General features: G+C 42.5%; 1 long non-coding RNA gene across 2 annotated transcripts in view; it reads right to left on the bottom strand.

Annotated features, from left to right (window-relative positions):
• The window catches only part of LOC130456083 (uncharacterized), a 134,068-nt gene that overhangs the window by 97,542 nt on the left and 19,825 nt on the right, over nucleotides 1–16,701 (bottom strand). Inside the window, exons 5-6 of one of the 2 annotated variants that reach the window (XR_008914385.1) lie at nucleotides 5,875–6,016; nucleotides 2,391–2,533 (exon numbers count right to left, since the gene is read on the bottom strand). This is a non-coding gene — a long non-coding RNA (uncharacterized LOC130456083). Of the gene's footprint in view, nucleotides 1–1,766; nucleotides 2,534–5,654; nucleotides 6,017–16,701 lie in introns of those variants that run through there. The other variant, XR_008914384.1, reaches the window with a different exon arrangement.

Raw genomic sequence — 16,701 nt, 5'->3', positions numbered from 1 at the left:
TAATATTTTCTTCCCACCTTTTGGTAGGAGTAATGTGTGAAATCGTGTATATGAAGTGCAGGCAATATTGAGTATTGCTAATGAGAGGCATTTTCCTCGAGGTATTAACATGTTTATTTGTATGCAGTCATTTGACATTTTTATCAAGCTGGAATTTGTTTTCAAAGAGTTAGGGTTAATTTTTTCAGATTACCGTGTATGTGTGTGTGTGTGTGTGTGTATGTGTGTGTAAAACTTTTAAATTTGAATTTCAATATTGTTTTAAAGGTGAAATTGTGGTTAAAGACTTGGGTTTTTATGACTAATTGATAGCTCGGCATTATTTCCAAGTTAACAGGTTCAAGGATGTTACCTTTGAAAGAACAATTATAGAGAAATTCACAGTTTGAAAGATTCCAGCACTAGGAAGAGGATTCTCCATTTTACCTAGCACATTTTTAAAATTCAATGGCCAAGACCGATACAGTGAATGGAACATTGCAACTTGCATTCTTGCTCTTGGGTTTAGAGGAACATCAGTACTGGGACCCCTTTTTGTCATTTGAGTAAGCAGTACCTCTGCCAATCCCGAACAACTAATAGGTGACTCTGCCTGGTGTTTCAAAGTTTGAATCTATCCAATAATGGTGTAACTCTGATGCAAGGTATCAATGAGAATGTGTCTCTTCTTGAAAATGGAGGCTACACGGATTGGCTAAAATGACAGCAAGGGAATATAATGAATGCTTGAGGGGATGAGGCAAAGTTGGGACATGAAGGCATTGTTGCTGGAGTGGTGAATTGATCCAACCATTCTGGAGGGCAATTTGGAACTATGCCCTGAGGGCTCTACAAGATGGTCTGCCTTTTGATCCAGCTATAGCACTGCAGGGTTTCTACCACATACCCATAATAAGGAAAAGCTGCTCTCTTTGGAGTGGCCAAAAATTGGAAAAGGAGGGGATACCCTTCATCTGGGGAATGGCTGAACAAAGTATGGTACCTCTGGGTGCTTAAATAGTATAGACCTCAAAGGAATAATAAACTGGTGGAATTCCACAGGAACTGGAAAGACCTCCAGGAATGGATGCAGAGTGAGAGAAGTAGAACCAGGAGAACATTGTACATAGAGATGGATGCACCGTGGTACAATGGAATGGAATGGAATGGACTTCTTCATTAGTGTCAATGCAATCATCCTAAACCACCCGGCAGAATCGATGAGAAACAACACTATCCACATTCACAAGGAAAACTGTGGGAGTAGAAACACCCAAGAAAAACAACTGCTAGATTACAAGGGTCCACGGGGTTAAGGCTGGGGATATAGACTCTAAATGAACATCCTAGTGCAAACATCAACAACAAGAAAAGTGGTTCTCCTGAAGGACACATGTCATACCCAGTGGAATTCCCCTCGACTACGGGAAGGGTAGGGCAGGGGAAGGATTGAAAGAATATGATTCTTGTCACCGAGGAGAAATAATGTGCTAAATTGACTAAATAAAATCTGAAAACCAATAAAAGAAGACAATTTCTGAATAAAGAAATCAATAAAAGGCTGGCTAGAACAGTTTGAGAAGGATCAATTCTCCAGACTTAGTTTCTGGTCTCCAGCTGTTTCAAGATTTTGCATTTCTTCCTTGGTCTCAGGTGTCAGTTTTCTCCCTGAGGAGACGACATCATTTTGTTGAATGGCACCTGGAATGATTGTTGTGGGGTTCATAGATGCTCCACTGGAGCTCGGAGTTATATCATCGTAAGAATGAAAGACTCTGAAACATGGCTTCAAAAGAAAAGGGGACATTTTATTGATGTGAAAGTCATGTTGACTGTGGTCAGGAGGCAGCCAAGGTGGAAGAGCTTGCGTGCAAAATCTGCTCCTTGGGAGGACAGCATGCCTCAATTCTGGGGTTTAGCTATCATTTGACAGCAGTGAGGACAGAAACAAGGGATTTGGGCAGGAGGCTTGCCCCAGGCCATGGGGCTGGTTCTTGGCATCTGCAGCATTAAGGAAGGGGTGTATCTCCTTGGCCATCTGATTCAAAGGGTAAAGAAGAGTGAGTAGAAGCAGTGAAAGATGGGGGCTGCAGGTGAGGAACAGCTCAACTCTCCACAGTTCATGCAGTATCCTCACTAGAGTGCATGGGACCTCAATGGCGGCTAACACTCTATGTCCTTTTGCCTCACTTTGTTTCATAGCCTGCACGAGGAAATGCCATGCTTCTTTAGTAAATGCTCCTTTTTGGGAAATGTCAGGACAACAGGTTAAGATCCCTATGAAGTAATGCTCAGAGCTTAGCCTCTGAGCTATTGATTCCTTGCTTTCCTATTCAAGACTTCCAGCGCCTCATGGAAGAGTCAAAGAAAAAGGGTTTGGACCCATCATGCAGTCTGCCACAGCCACTCACCTCACTGGCCAAAGTAGAGGTCTGCCACTCCCCCCTCCAATCTTGAACCAAATACATCTTCTGAGCCACCTGAACATCACAGGGACACCATCGTATGCTTTGCTTGCCAGCAACCACTTGTTCTGATTTTCTAGGGTGGACAGCTGAGAAGAAGAATGGGAAAGATCGACTGATTGATGAATTCCATAGAGGGACAGACCAATGGACAGACAGAATGACAGACACTGAAGATCGATTGATTAACAGATACATACATAGACAGGAATATACATACATACTTATATGGAGACAGATACCCAGAGAGGACTGATGGGCAGACAGATAGACAGACTGAGAGATATATAGACAGAATGGCAGTAAGACAGAATAACAGATAAACGAAGCTCTCTGTCAGTCTGTCCTCTTGTCTGTCGGTCCAGTATGCTATCTCTCAGTATATATCGATATAGAGCTAGAGATAGTGTGGCTTTTCCTGGGTTGTGGACTGAGGAACTGCTTCCCCCAGTTTGCTCAATGGGTCACTCCCCCATCTTTCCTGGGCAGGATTGGTCTTGAATTGGTCCATTCCTAGTCTGGGTAATAAATGATGCTCCCTACATTCCTGTGTTTGATTAGTCTTTATGTGGACCAATCCTGGGCTAAGGAGGGGCCTTGGGCATTGTCCCACCCCCACCACAGGATTTGTCCAATTCTGGACGAATCCTAAGCCAGGACTCAAAGGGGAGTGATTTCTTTGTAGCTTGAGCAAAGTCAATCATCTTTCCCTGCCCATGGATTTCCCCCAAATGGTGGAGAAGTTCCCCAAATTCTTTTCTCCTTTAAACTGTCCAATCTGGTGCTATTGCCTTTCCCAGGGGTCAGTGTCCAGAGCCACCAGAGTTCAGTCCTGGGACTCTCCGTAGCCTTGTGGCGCCCAGCTCTGTCTAGAGCTCTACAGTCACATTGACCCCCGTTTCCTTGATGAAAGAGTCACTTTTCTGACTATTTAATAGTTTTCTGTTTTTACAAGTCAATAGTAGTTAGATAGATACATAGAGATACATAAATAGATACATAAAAATATAGACACATAAAAACACACAGAGAAAGAGATATAACCAGACCTGACTGAATGGCAGAGATACAGACAACTCATTAGATACACAGACAGGCAGGTAGATAATTATATAGACTACTCAGAGAGAAGCACTAAGACATAGAGAGATAGATAGATATATAGATAGACAGACAGACAGACAGAGAGAGGGAGAGAGAGAGAGAGATTCGTACATACATCCATAAACACATGGACACATAGCTATTGCCAGATGGGTCTTGCAGACAGAAGGACACGATGATAGACACACAGACAGACAGACAGATAGACAAAATAACAGAGAAACTAGTCCATCTGTCAGTCTTTCTGTATGTCTGTCGATCTGTCTGTCTGTGTCTGTCAGTCCTTTTTTCTCTCATTCTGACTATATATCAATCTATAGATCTAACTGTATCTATCTATCTATATTGCTATCTGTCTATCCGTGTCTGTGTGTCTATCCATGTGCCTGACTTTCTGTCTCTCTCTCAGTCTGTCTGTCTCTCCATTCTATCTTCCCTCGGTCTGTCCTTCCATCTATCTGTCTCTGTCTGTCCCTTTGTTTCATTCTCTGATATTCTCATGTTCTATTAATCTTTCAATCTCTCTGACTATCTCTCATTCTGTCTGTTTGTGTTTCTATGTCTTTTCGTTCTATCTTCCTATCTATTTACCTCTCTATCTGTCTCTCCCCCTGTCCATCTCTGTCTATGTCTGACTATGTGTCTCTCTATGTGCTATCTCTATATCCCTCTATCTGCCCTGCTACCTATCTGACTACCCACCTGCCAGTCGGCCTGCCTATCTGTCTTTCTGTTTGTCTGTCTCTATCCCTCTGGATTCTCACGGGATCAGGGAACAAGTACAAACTTTGGGGTCTCCAACCTACAAGCTCCTCCGGAAACCCAGGCTACACCAGATACGTCTAGGCCACAAGTTTAGGGTTTCTTGATTCCAGGTTGATAAGAGGGAAACCGGGAATGCCATGGACCTTTGACGAAGCTCTCTGTCTGTCAGTCCTCCTGTCTGTCTGTCCCCTTGGCCATCTCTCAGTCTATATGGATATAGAGCTAGAGATAGAATGTGTTTTGTAGCCTTGTGCCCTGAGGAACTGCACACTGCAGTGTTCTTGAGCAGTCCCTCCCCCTTATTTCCTGGGAGGGATTGGTCTTGAATTGCACCGAGGCAGGGATAGGGATATTCCTCGCTACTGCTGTGTATGATTGGCTTATAAATGGATCAATCCTGGGCTCAGGAGAGGCCATTCGCTTTGTCCCGCTCCTAACTCGGAATTGGTCGAATTCGGGAGGACTCCAAGGCAGGACTCAAAGGGGTGGGACTCCTGGAGCACACTGAGGGTTGTAGTTCCCCAGGCTGTCACAACACTTGAAAACCCTCAAAAGATAGACAGACAAATGCACCAAACAGCAGGCAGATAGACAGAATAACATATCACCTAATCTCTCTGTCAGTCCTTCTGTCTGTCCAGTTGTCTATCTCTCCGTTTTCATAGATACATAGAGATAGTATGGCTTTTCAAGTGTTGTGGCTTGGGAGACTGCATCTCCCAGCATGCTCCAGGGGCCCTTACTCCTTATTTCCGGGGAGGGATTTGTCTTGAATTGGACCACTTCTATGCTAGTCGAGGGAATGATGTCCAATATTTCCTTTACTGGGATTGGTCTTGAAAAGTATTAATTCCGTGCTAAGGAGAGTTCATGGCCATTGTCCCTCCTTTATCACGGAATGGGTCCAATTCAAGACCAATCCCAAACAAGGACTCAAACGGGTGGTCCTGCTGGTGCACACTGGGGGTTGTATTTACCCAGGCTTCAACAGGTTAAAAAGCACAAAAGTCAGACACACAGGCTGATAGATGGACAAACAGGCATGTCTCAATGCTGAGGTTTAGCTATCATTTAACAGAGCTGAGGACAGGGCCCAGAAAGAAGGGGTTCGAGCAGGAGGTTTGCCCCAGGCCATGGGGCTAGTTCTTGATATCTGCAGCATTAAAGAAGGGGTGTTTCTCTTGGGCATCTCATTCAAAGGGGTAAGAAGCCTGAGTAGAAGCAGTGAAAGGTGGGGTCTGCAGCTGAGTAACAGCTCATCTCTCCACATTTTGTGCAGTATCCTCACTAGATTGCATGGAATGTCAATGGCGGTAAACATTCTGTGTCATTTTGACTCACTTTGTTTCATAGCCTGACCGAGGAAATGCCATTCTTGTTTAGTAAATGCTCCTTGTTGGGAAACGTCAGGACAACAGGTTAAGATCCCTGTAAGTAAGGCGCAGAGCTTAGCCTCTGAGATCTTGATTCCTTGCTTTTCTATTCAAGACTTCCAGCACCTCAAGGATCAGTCTGATCAGAAGGGTTCGGTCCCAGCATCCAGTCTGTCACAGCCACTCACCTCACTGGCCAAAGTGGAGGTCTGCCACTCCCCATCCAATCTTGAACCAAATACATCTTCTGAGCCATCTGAACCCAACTGGGGCACCATCACATGCTTTGCTTGCCAGCAACCACTTGTTCTGATTTTCTAGGGTGGATACCTGAGAAGGAGAATGGGAAAGATCGACTGATTGATAAATTAGATAGAGGGACAGACCAATGGACAGACAGATTGACAGACACTGGAGATCGATTGATTAAGAGATAACATACATAGACAGGAACATACATACATACCTATATAAAGAGAGATACCCAGAGAGGACTGATGGGCAGACAGATAGACAGACTGAGAGATACATAGACAGAATGGCAGTAAGACAGAATAACAGATGAACGAAGTTCTCTGTCAGTCAGTCCTCTTGTCTGTCGGTCCAGTATGCTATCTCTCAGTATATATGGATATAGAGCTAGAGATAGTGTGGCTTTTCCTGGGTTGTGGACTGAGGAACTGTATCCTCCAGTTAGCTCAAAGAGTCCCTCCCCCATCTTTCCTGGGCAGGATTGTTCTTGAATTGGTCCATTCCTAGGCTGGGTTATAAATGATGCTCCCTACTTTCCTTTGTGTGATTGGTCTTTAGGTGGACCAATCCTGGGCTAAGGAGGGGCCATAGGCATTGTCCCGCCCCCACCACAGGATTTGTCCAGTTCCGGACCAATTCTAAGCCAGGACTGAAAAGGGAGTGATTCCTGGGGCACAATGGGGGTTGTAGTTCCCCAGCCTTTCAGAATACTTGAAAACCTACAAAAGAGACAGACAGACTGATAGATGGACCAACCATTAGGCAAATAGACAGAATAACAGATCAAATACTCTGTCTGTCAGTCCTTCTCTAGGTCCAGCTGTCCATCTCTCATTCTACATAGATTCATACAGAGATCCTGTGGGTTTTCAAGGGTTATGGCCTAGGGGACTACATTACCCACTGTGCTCCAGAGGTCCCTAACACTTATTTCCAATGAGGGATTGGTCTTGATTTGGACTAATCCTAGGCTGGGTGACAAATGATGCTCCCTACTTTACTGTGCGTGATTGCTAAAGAGATGGACCAATTCTGGGCTAAGGAGGGGCCATGGGTATTGTCCCTCCCCGACGACAGGATTGATCGAATTCTGGACCAATCCCAAGCCAGGACTCAAAAGGTACAGATCCCTGGGGCACAATGGGGCTTGTAGTTCCCGAGGCTGTCACTACACTTGAAAACTCACAAAAGAAACACAGACAGGCTGACAGACACAAGAACCAGTAGGCGAATAGACAGAATAACAGATCAAATAATCTGTGGGTCAGTCTAGCTGTCTATGTCTCCTTCTACATTGAGAGATCAGGTGGGTATTCAATGGTTGTGGCCTACTGGACTATATCTCCCAGCATACTACAAGGTTCCCTCCCTCTTATTTCCTGAGAAAGATTGGCCTTGAATTTGACCAATCCCCTGCTGGGTAAGAGATGATGCCCAGTTTCCTATGTCTGATTGATCTTGATATGGACCAATCCTGGGCTAAGGCGTGGCCATGAGCATTGTCTCTCCCCCAACATGGGATTGGTCTATTTCTGGACCAATCACAATCCAGGACTCAAAGGGTGGGACTCCTGGTGCTAAAAGGGGGGGGGGGTTGTAGTTCCCCTGGCTCTCACAACACTTGAAAACCGATAAAAGAGGGAAAGACAGACTGATAGATGCACCAACCAGCTGGCGAACAGACAGAATAATAGATCAAGTAATCTGTGTCAGTCCTTCTATCTGTCCAGCTATCCATCTCTCTGTCTACATAGCTTCATAGAGAAAGATCCTGTGGGTTTTCAAGTGTTATGGCTTAGGGGACTACATCCCCCAGTGTGCTCCAGGGTCCCTCCCCTTATTTCCGGTGAGGGAATGGTCTTGAATTGGACCAATCATCTGCTGGGCAAGGGATGATGCCCATAATTTATTTTCAAAGGATTGGTCTTTAAATGGACCCATCCCATGCTAAGGAGGGACCATGGCTATGGTCCCTCCCCCAACACTGGATGGGTCAAATGCAAGACCAATCCCAATCCAGGACTCAAAGGGTTGGGACCTCTGGGGCACACAGGGAGTTGTAGTTCCTCAGGATGTCACAATACTTTAAAACACACAAACTCCATACACAGAGATTGATCCATGCAGAAAACAGGTAGGGAGATAGATACATAGACTACACCAACAAGAACTCCAGTATATCGACAGATAGATAGATAGAGAGGTAGTGATAGAGAGAGAGAGAGAAAGAGAGAGACAGACAGACAGACAGACACGATAGACAGATAAAGAAAGAGATAGAGAGAGAGAGAGACAGATGAAAAATCTGGATAGATAGACAGTTGCACATGCAGTTAGACAGACTTGTGGATACACAGAAACGAAGGCAGATAGACAGAATGACAGAGATACTAATCTGTCTGTCAGTCTGTCTGTTCATGTGTCTGACTGTCTGTTCCTCTGTCCTATCTTTTTGTCCATCAGTCTGTCTGTGTCTGGAAGTCTGGGTCTCTTTCCTTTTCTTCATATAAACCTACTGATCTTTCTGTCTCTTTCTCTCTCTTTGAATTTGTCTACCCAAATCTATCTCTAAAGATATTTGTATGTTTCTGTCTCTGTATTGATCTGTTTGACTTTCTCTGTCTCTCTTTCTGTGTCTGACCTTCTGTGTCGCTATCTCTCATTCTCTATTTCTATTAATCTATCGATACCTCAGTCTACCTTTCTGTCTATCTATCATTATTTCTACATGTGTCTATATATACCTGTCTGTGTCTGTCTGTCTGTCTGTCTATCTATCTATCTATCTGTCTATCTATCTAATTTTATCTGTGTGTCTCTCTATGTGTCTGCCTGTATATGCCTATCAGTCTATCAATCGATCAACTTGTCCATTTATCATTCTGCATATGTGTGGTGCTCTCTCTCTCTCTCTCTCTCTCTCTCTCTCTCTCTCTCTCTCTCTCTCTCTCTCTCTCTCTCTCTCTCACACACACACACACACACACACAGAGAAATAGCTATCTATCTATCTGTGTAGAAAAAAACTGTCAGACACGGACAGACAGATAGATGGACAGAAATACAGAGACTGACAGAAGCAAATAGATACATACATATGTACATACACACACACATAATACATACATACATAGAGAGAACCAGAAGAGACTGGCTGGCAGACAGGCGGATAGATACACATACAGACAGGCAGATAGATACATAGACAGCAGAAAGAGATACACAGAAAATATAGATATATTGATAGACAGCACACAGATCGACAGAAATAAAAACAGAGAGAGAGAGACAGATCAAGGAACAGACGTGGACGGAAGGACAATCACAAAGAAAATTTACATATATAGACAGAAAGATAGATAGTTAGATATACAGACTGTCAACAAAGAATCTAGAAAGCCCAACCTTGTGGCATAGTAAGATCGGAAGTACCCCCAAGGTTAGGACTAGTTTCTAAATTGAAGACTCAAAGTTTGTACTTGTTCCTTGTCCACCCAGAAGGGAACCTCAGGTTAGCAGGTTCAGACTGAATAATGAAGCCTCAATTAAATGCCAATTCTACTTGAATGGGACTAAGCAGATGCTAAGGACCCCCTTTATTTTAGGTAGTCTCCCCTAACTCTGGTCAAAACGGAGCCTGGGTCAACCTGAACACAGGCTCCAAAACTGACTACAGTTTGTGTGTGAATGAGTGTTGGTACCTGTGTATGTGAGCGAAGCAGTATTTCTAGGAGAAGGAAGAGCGAGGAGAGTATAGGTGACATGCATGTATGTTTGGCTGAAAGCATTGAATGGGAAGCTTGAGTTGGAATTTGAGAGCCAGAGTGTTCTAAAGAGGGTCTGGGTAACTGCTGTAAGGCTATTAAAACAGAGAAAAATTCTTCATGAATTGAAATGTCAGGGCTTAAGGTCTAAAGAGCTGGGAAATTCGGTTTATGAATGTGCTCCTCCTAGAAACTGTGGAACTCAAGTTTTCTGTTTCTTCTCAATGTTCTGTGGGGTTGGGGCTACACTGTATGTCTAATGGATTTCCTTTAAATGTAGGTGATAGAAATGTCAGCAAATAATGTCTATCAAGTTGTTTTACAACAGTTTATTCCTCTGAAAAGCTAGAGACAAGGGCAAAAGCTGGCTATCTGTACTGGGGATTATGGAGCAGAAGGCCAAAGGAGGACCAGAAATTCTTGACTTTACAGTCTAATCTTTTCTTGCCAAGATTTGCTAGGACTAATGTGTGAAATCGTGTATTTCAAGTGCAGTGAATATTGAACCAATGAGATGCATTTTCTACTGGGTAATAACTTTGTTATTTCAGTGCAGTAATTTTACATTTTTTCTAGCTGTTATTTGTTTCTAAAGAGCAAGGGTTGATTTTTTTCAGATTACTGTGTGTGTGTGTGTGTGTGTGTGTGTGAGAGAGAGAGAGAGAGAGAGAGAGAGAGAGAGACAGAGAGAGAGAGACAGAGAGAGAGAGACAGAGAGAGAGAGACAGAGAGAGAGAGATTTCAGGAGTAAAGAAAGTTCATTTGAGGATGGGCAACTATGGACCATACTGGTCCTTCAATTGTTGTCAAAGGACAAGAAAAATTAGGGGAAAATCTTTGCTTCAAATGCTAAGGAAACCCTGAACATTTTTTAATTAAGTCACAAATTTCCTCTCTAGGAGCAGCTTTAGCCATAGACCAAAGTGCTTTGAGGAAAGGCAAAGAGAAAGGCAAATTGGCCGCCGAAAGCAAATTAGAGTAAAAAAAGAAAAAGAGAAGGAATAGTAGAGGTGTTCCTAGTTAGAGGTAATTTTGAACCTTTTCCTTAGTAACCCTAAGTTTTGTTTTTGGAGAGGAAATATTAGGGGTTTGAGTTTTTGAAAAAAGAAAAGCATCATCAACTATAACCTGATTTCAGACATTGTGAAGGTCAATTTCCAGAGTGCAACCATTCTAATAGATAAGTTTTTGTTTGAAAAGTCCAGGGAATGATGAGAACTAATTTTCCTTTTGAATTAGAGAGAACTAATGGTTTTGTGCACATTATTTCTGATCATCATTGGCACATGATCACTAATAGAGAAAGGAATTCCCCACCTGGGAAACTCCTAAGACATTTCTAGGAACGCCTTGGATTTTACCCCGCCCCCCCAGTTCTGGCGTGGGGGTGAAGAGATGAAAAGCTATGAAAGTGAAGATTTACCTCAAGATGTTTCCTAGGAGCCAAAAGCCTGGACCAGATTCTCCTGCTGCCAAAATCTTAAGAAATGCTCAAGGAGACATATTATGGAGAAATCCAAAGGAGCCCCCAAGATATGGAATCTGGAGAAAGATTGTTTCCTGTCATTTCAATTGATGTGAGAAATACTACAGCAGGGGGAGAACTAGCCTTTTGATTTCCCCTGAGAATTCTATTTTCCTGGAGGCAAGACCCTTTAAGTAGAGAACCTGGAAAAGACAGAGTTAGTCCCTAGAATGAGTTGAAGGAGGAAAGCTGAAAATAGGAGCATTTTACATTGTTAAGAGGATGGAAAGGAACATCTGTTCATTGGAGAAATTGCAGCAAAGATTCCAGAGTGCTGGGTTGTCTCAAAGTTGAATCAGAAGACATTAGGAAAGAAATGATGGAGCCTAGAAAGAATTGGTAGTAAGAAAGATAATCTTAGCATGGCGAGAGAGAATTGCCATCTAAGGGTAAATTCTATGGAAAGATCATGGGGAAAAGAAATGCTATGGAGAAAAATTCATTAGGATACAGTCACAAGGGCCAATGGAAGGGCTGAGGATTGGCTGAGCTAAGTGTCTATCAAGCTCTACAACTGACTGCTGATCATTACCAACTTATACCTGACATTCTTATTCCAAAGTAGGGAGCTTTTCTCCCCCATTTTAAATTACTTCCCACTTTTCTCTTGTGAGTGCAAATCTTCTCTCATCCTATGATGAAATCCTCAAAAAGGCAAGGCTTAGAATATGGGGATTATTTTAACAATCATTTTGATCTACAGACAGGCATGGTTATATTTTGTTCAGTAGTTAAAGGGGAATGAAAACAGTTTTCCAATCCCTCGCTTCTGAACCTCCCCAAATATGGTTGGGAGGATGTGTGTGTGTGTGTGTGTGTGTGTGTGTGTGTGTGTGTGTGTGTGTGTGTGTGACTGTGTCCCATTTTTAATCTGGAGGGTTTTTCAGCTAATTTCAATTTTGAAACTTTTATATTTGAATTTCAAATTTGTTTTGAAAGTGAAATTATGTGTAAAAACTTGGGTTCTTCTGACTATTTGAAAGTTCAGCATTATTTCCAAGTTACTTTTGAAAGAACAATTATAGAGAAATTCACAGTTTAGGAGATTCCGACACTAAGAAGAAGATTCTCCATTTTACCTAGCACATTTACAAAATTTAATTGCCAAAACCAATAATCTATATGGAACGTTTCAACTTGCATTCTTGCTATACAGTTTAGACTAACATCAGTACTGGGACCTCTTTTTGTCTTTTGAGTTAGCAGTACTTCTGCCAATCCCGAACAAATAATAGGTGACGCTCTCTTCCATGGGTAGTGGCTGAACAAACTGTGGTATCTCTTGGTGCTAGTATACTATGGTGCTCAAAGGCATAGTGAAGTGGAGGAATTCCAGGGGAACTGGAAAGACCTCCAGGAATGGATGAAGAGTAACAGGAGCAGAACCAGGAGAACATTGTACACAGAGACTGATACACTGTGGTACAATGGAATGGAATGGACTTTTCCATCAGTGGAAATGTAGTGATCGTTAACCACCTAGTGGGATCTAAAGGAAAGAACATTATCAACCTTAAGAGTAAAAACTGTGGGAGTAGAAACACCCCAGAAAAGAAACTACTCGATTACAAGGGTCCAGGGGGTTAGGGTTGGGGATATAGACTCTAAATGAACACCCTAGTGCAAACATCAACAACATGGAAAGAGGTTCTCATCAAGGAAACATGTCATACCCAGTGGAATTACCCTCCAATACAGGAAGGGTGGAAAGAATATGATTCTTGTCACCGAGGAGGAATAATGTGCTAAATTGACTAAATATTATCTAAAAAGCAATAATAAAAAAATTGGTGAATAAAGAAATCAATAAAAGGCTGGCTAGAACAGGTTGAGAAGGATCAATTCTCCAGACTTAGTTTCTGGTCTCCAGCTGTTTCAAGATTTTGCATTTCTTCCTTTGCCTCAGGTGTCACTTTTCTCCATGAGGAGACGACATCATTTTGTTGAATGGCACCCAGGAGGATTGTTGTGGGGTTCAGAGATGCACCCCTGGGGCTCTGGAGGGGTACCATTGGCAAGAATGCAACACTCTGAAACTTAGCTTTAAAATAAAATAGACATTTTATTGATTTGGAACGTCAGGTTGACTGGGGTCAGGAGGCAGCCGAGGTGGAAGAGCATGGGTGCAAAATCTGCTCCTTGGGAGGACAGCAATACAGCATGCCTCCATGCTGGGGTTTAGCTATTATTTGACAGCAGTGAAGAAAGGACCCAGAAACAAGGGGTTTGGTCAGGAGGTTTACCACAGGCCATGGGGCTGGTTCTTGGTATTTGCAGCATTAAGGAAGGGGTGTTTCTCTTTGGCATCTCATTAAAAGGGGCAAGAAGAGTGAGTAGAAGCAGAGAAAGGTGGGGGCTGCAGCTGAGGAACAGCTCAACTCTCCACAGTTTGTGCAGTATCCTCACTAGACTGCATGGGATCTCACTAGTTTGCAAGGTTGGGGTTTCTTGATTCTAGGTTGACAATAGGAAAACAAGGAAGGCCAATGACCTTTGACATTCCCCCAGACAGGGGATTGGGGAGATTGCTGTGAGAGCAAAAGTGTGTTCTAACATTTTAACTCTGTCTTTGCAAGATAGGATTCATAGTGGGGTGAATCCACAGAACATGTTCTACATTTTGCTTTCCTTTAATTTTTCCAGCTGTTTATTTAACAAATAACCAGATAAACAACAGACAATGAATCACATTGGATTGTACTAGTCTGTGCTATGATCTTTATCACGTGTCAAACTGCCAGGAATTCTGTTTCCTAAAAAAACTATACTGTGCCTGCATTAAAAGGCCACCATTGGCAAGTATAGCTCTAGCTTTACCTAATTGAATGAAGTGAATATATACACAGCATAAGCAATAAGGTGTGTCAACATGGAATCTAGAAACCCCAAACTTGGGGCCTAGTGGGATCTGGTGAAGTCCAAATATCAGGAGGAGCTTGTAGGTTGAAGAACCCAAAGATTGTACTTGTTCCCTGTTGCCATGTGAATCTACACTGAAGGGAATCCCAGGCGAGCAGTTTCAGACTTAGTGGGGGACCCTCAGGTCCTACTTAGGTAGTCTCCCCTACTGTATCAAGAGACCCTTTCCAATGAAGATCCACATCTGAGAGGGACCATTCTTCACTATCCCTTGTAAGCATCCCCCTCTCTTAGACCCTAGCCTTTGGCTAAGATTCCTTTCCTAAGCTTCATTGTATGCTGTCAGTGATTTCCTTTGTAGCTACAGCATTATCACTCATCTTTCCCTGCTCCTAGATTTCCCCCAGGTAGTAGAGAGGTTCCCCAAATTGTTTTGTTCCTTGGAGTTGTCACCTAGCCTAGTGGCCCTCCCAGGGATAACATCACCAGATGCCCAAGTTATGGCTGCCTAAACCTACAGCCAGATTGACAACCAGAAATGACGTATACACAAGAAGACATTGAGCTCAGTCAGGAATCAGCTGGGTGGGTTTGGTTAGGTAAGCCAAACTCTCGGGCAAGGAACTTCTATTAATCAGGAACCAAGTGGACAGGCTCGTTTCCCAGCATTCTATAGCCTACATCACAGTGGGAATGCTGCCAAGTTCTTGTTCACATATGGACATAGTTTTATATATGAGATATGATGGACCACTTAACTGGGAATGTTAGAAAAAGTGTGGAACATCAATCAAATCTGGTTCCAAGGTAAGTCGGCCAAAATGAAGACAGGTTCAACCTGACTACAAGCTCCACCATTTAATAAGTTTTGTGTGTGATTGAGTGTTGGTACCTGTGTATGTGAGTGAAGCAGTATTTCTAGGAGAAGGAAGAGCGAGGATAGTATAGGTGACATGTGTGAATGGTTGGCTAAAAGCGTTGAATGGGAAGCTTGAGTTGGAGTGTGAGAGTCAGAGTGTTCGCTAGAGGGTCTGTGTAATGGCTTTAAGGCTATTAAAACAGAGAAAGTGTCTTCTTGAATTGAAATGTCAGGGGTTAAATTCAAACGAGTTATCAGATTTGGTTTATGAAAGAGCTTCTCCTAGAAGCTGAAGAACTTAAGTTCTCTGTTTCTTCTCAATGTTCTGTGAGTTTTGGGCTACACTGTATGTCTAATGGATTTCCTTTAAATGTAGGTGATAGAAATGTCAGCAAATAATATCTGTCAAGCTGTCTTACAACAGTTCATTCCTCTGCAAAGCTAGAGACAAGGGCAGGAGCTGGCCATCTGCACTGGGGATTATGAAGCAGAAGGCCAAAGGAGATCCAGAAGTTCTTGACTTTACTGTCTAATCTTTTCTTGCCAAGATTTGCTAGGACTAATGTGTGAAATCGTGTATATCAAGTGCAGTGAATTTTGAGTATTGCCAATAAGATGCATTGTCCTCGAGGTATTAACTTGGTTATTTGAGTGCAGTCATTTCACATTTCTTGTCAAACCAGTACTTGTTTTCAAAGACCAACAGGGTTTTTTTTTTCAGTTTACCGCACGCGCACGCGTGTTTGTATGTGAGTGTGTGTGTATGTGATTTGTTGAGTAAAGAAAGTTCATTTGATCATGGCCAACTGTGTACCTGACTGGTCTTTCAATTGTTCTCAAAGGACACGAAATATGGGAGAAAAGGTTTTGCTTTCAATGCTAAAGAAACCCTGAACATTTTTTAATTGAGCCACAAATTTCCTGTTTAGGAACAGGTTTAGCCATAGGCCAAAGTGCTATGAGGCAAGGAGAAGAGAAAGACAAAATGGCAGCTCAAACGAAGTTGAGGTAAAAAAAGAAAAAGAGAAGGGAATCGTAGAGGTACTTCTAGTTAGATGAAATTTTGAACCTTTTCCTTAGTAATCCTAAGTTTTGTTTTTGGAGAGAAAATGTTACCAGTTTGAGTTTGAGAGAGAATTGCCATTTAAGAGGGAATTCTATGGAAAGATCGTGGGGAAAAGAAATGCTATGGAGGAAAATGGGTTAGGATACAGTCACAAGGGCCAATGGAAGGGCTTGGGATTGGCTCAGCTAAGTGTCTATCAAGATCTATAGCTGACTGCTGGTCATTACCAACTTCTACCTGGTATTAATATTCCAAATTAGGGAGCTTTTCTCCCCCATTTGAAGTTACTTCCCACTTTTCTCTTGTTAGATCAAATGTTCTGTCATCCTATGATGAAATCCTCATAAAGGCAAGACCTAGGATATGGGGATTAATTTAACAATCATTTTGGTCTACAGACTGGCATGATTATATTTTGTTCAGTAGTTAAAGGGGAATGAAAACAGTTTTCCAATATTCGCTCCCCAACCTCCCAAAAGTTAGGTTGGCAGCGTGTGTGTGTGTGTGTGTGTGTGTGTGTGTGTGTGTGTGTGAGTGTGTTTCATTTTTAATCTCGAGAATTTTTGAGCTAATTTCAATTTTGAAACTTTTATATTTAAATTTCAAATTTGTTTTGAAGATGAAATTATGGGTAAAGCCTTGGGTTCTTCTGACTATTTGAATGTTCAACATTATTTCCAAGTTACTTTT

The sequence above is a fragment of the Monodelphis domestica genome, chromosome X (genome assembly GCF_027887165.1).
Source record: "Monodelphis domestica isolate mMonDom1 chromosome X, mMonDom1.pri, whole genome shotgun sequence".
In the NCBI taxonomy this organism is placed as follows: Eukaryota; Metazoa; Chordata; class Mammalia; order Didelphimorphia; family Didelphidae; genus Monodelphis; species Monodelphis domestica.
Note: the sequence above shows the minus strand (reverse complement) of the source record. Positions and strands in the feature narration are given on the sequence as shown.